This window comes from Sturnus vulgaris, unplaced genomic scaffold, assembly GCF_052056855.1.
Source record: "Sturnus vulgaris isolate bStuVul1 unplaced genomic scaffold, bStuVul1.hap1 Scaffold_87, whole genome shotgun sequence".
Classification (NCBI taxonomy): Eukaryota; Metazoa; Chordata; class Aves; order Passeriformes; family Sturnidae; genus Sturnus; species Sturnus vulgaris.
Genome location: NW_028276756.1, coordinates 972,229 through 974,517, shown reverse-complemented (window position 1 = coordinate 974,517; position 2,289 = coordinate 972,229). Strand labels below are relative to the sequence as shown.

The following is a 2,289-nucleotide window of genomic DNA, read 5'->3' as shown; positions in this document are numbered from 1 at the left end:
TGATCTCCTAAAGCTGCAACATCCCAATGCCTGCAGACTATGTGAGTACATTCTCTGATGATCTCTTGTGTAGAGCAGCCAGGGGTGCCCAGGGCTGTGGTGCAGAGCAGGGTCGTGCAGCCCAGGGCGCTGGGCTGGGCAGGGACTCTGCTGCCTGCCAGGGACAGCTCTCAGCCAGCCCTGGGAGCTGCTCCCAACACTGGGGGACAAGGTGTGGGTGGAAGGAGACAGCTGGTAAGGCTTGGAAGTGTTCTCCTTGTGTGATGAGGATGGTGCATTGTTCAGGACTGCTCCCAGCATAATATTGAACTGCAGAATATTTCTTAGTAGATTACTTAGGGACCAGAGTGATGCAGGGGCTGCATAAAAAGGAAACTCCTGATTTTATAATCTATTGCTCTGCATTGCCTAGGTGGGAAATTGCATATAGATATTTATCTCTCAGTTCAGGATGGGAAAAACATAAAATTTTTTTCTTGGATTTTAATAAAGCAGTCAGTGACAGAAATCAGCACAGGGTCCCTCACATGCAGCATCAGTGTCACTTTTCCTGCCTCCTCAGGGTTGCTGTGATGTTGCCATCAGAGCCTGCAAAGGCAGAGGTGGCCCTGGGCATTGCCCTGTGCTGAAAAGCGTTTTCAGGGCAGAGCTGAGCCCCCAGGGCTGGGCTGGGCTCTGGCAGCACTGGCAGGGCCCAGCCCTGGGCACAGGGAAGCAGCTGCTGGCAGGGACAGCTCCAGGCAGCAGAGCCCTGGGCAGGCAGTGGGTGGAAAGTGCCACCAAGCTGGGCTGGGATATTTAAACTCCTCTCCAAACTGAACTATTCCATGATTACTTTTCTTACAGATCCCCATGCCAAGACACAGCAAATGTCCAACAGCAGCTCCATCAGCCACTTCCTCCTGCTGCCATTGGCAGACACGCGGCAGCTGCAGCTCCTGCACTTCTGCCTCTTCCTGGCCATCTCCCTGGCTGCCCTCCTGGCCAACAGCCTCATCATCAGCGCCGTAGCCTGCGGCCACCACCTGCACACCCCCATGTTCTTCTTCATGCTCAACCTGGCCCTCACTGACCTGGGCTCCATCTCCACCACTGTCCCCAAAGCCATGCACAATTCCCTCTGGGACACCAGACACATCTCCTATGCTGGATGTGCTGCACAGGTATTTCTGATATTCTTCTTCCTTGGATCAGAGCTTGCCCTCCTGACCATCATGTGCTACGACCGCTACGTGTCCATCTGCAAACCCCTGCACTACGGGACCCTCCTGGGCAGCAGAGCTTGTGCCCACATGGCAGCAGCTGCCTGGGCCAGTGCCTTTCTCAATGCTCTGCTTCACACAGCCAATACATTTTCCCTGCCCCTGTGCCATGGAAATGCCCTGGGCCAGTTCTTCTGTGAAATTCCCCAGATCCTCAAGCTCTCCTGCTCCAAATCCTACTACAGGGAACTTGGGCTTCTAGCTTTTAGTGCCTCTTTGATATTTGGCTGTTTTGTGTTCATGGTTTTCTCCTATGTGCAGATCTTCAGGGCTGTGCTGAGGATCCACTCTGAGCAGGGACGGCACAAAGCCTTTTCCACCTGCCTCCCTCACCTGGCCGTGGTCTCTCTGTTCCTCAGCACTGGCATTTTTGCTCACCTGAAGCCCCGCTCCATCTCCTCCCCATCCCTGGATCTGGCCATGTCAGTTCTGTACTCTGTGGTGCCTCCAGTCCTGAACCCTCTCATCTACAGCCTGAGGAACCAGGAGCTCAAGGATGCCCTGAGAAAATTGCTGACTCTGTATTTTCTGAAGCATTAAACTTTTCTGCTGCATAATCTTCTGAATGTAACTCTCTAAAAGCTCACCTTTTTCCCCCCATATTTGTCTGTTTTTCCTAAGGTATCTTTTTCTATTGTTTTAATATTTCTTACAAAATATTGCAGTGTTACTCTTTGCATTTCTACATGAATATCTACCTTTCGTTTGAAACACAAAGACATGCAAGAGGTCTTTCAGCTGTGCATTTTAATAAAAACAAATGCCTGCCCTGCCCTGTGTGTCCAGGATCCTTCCTCAGCTCTTCTCTGTCTCTGCAGGGCAGTGCCTGTGGGCAGAGGTGGAGGGAAGAGACTCCCAGCACAGCAGCACAGCCAGGGACAATGGCCCTGGCTCTTCCCACATCTGCTCTTCCCAACTCCACCCTCTCCTTGCCAGCCCTTCTGTGGCTGTGAGGCCGCAGTGCTCTGGCAGCTTGGTCACTGTCCTGTTGCGTGTCCATGCTGTGCCCACAGGCAGGGACAGGCCA

The 2,289-nt window shown here is 52.8% G+C and overlaps 1 long non-coding RNA gene across 1 annotated transcript; it reads left to right on the top strand.

The window, feature by feature from the left end:
• The first annotated feature begins 1,052 nt into the window (after window positions 1–1,052).
• LOC148217272 (uncharacterized) lies at window positions 1,053–2,035 on the top strand. Its single transcript, XR_015801106.1, has 2 exons — window positions 1,053–1,163; window positions 1,524–2,035. It is a non-coding gene; the product is annotated as an uncharacterized LOC148217272 (long non-coding RNA).
• The last annotated feature ends 254 nt before the right edge of the window (window positions 2,036–2,289 follow it).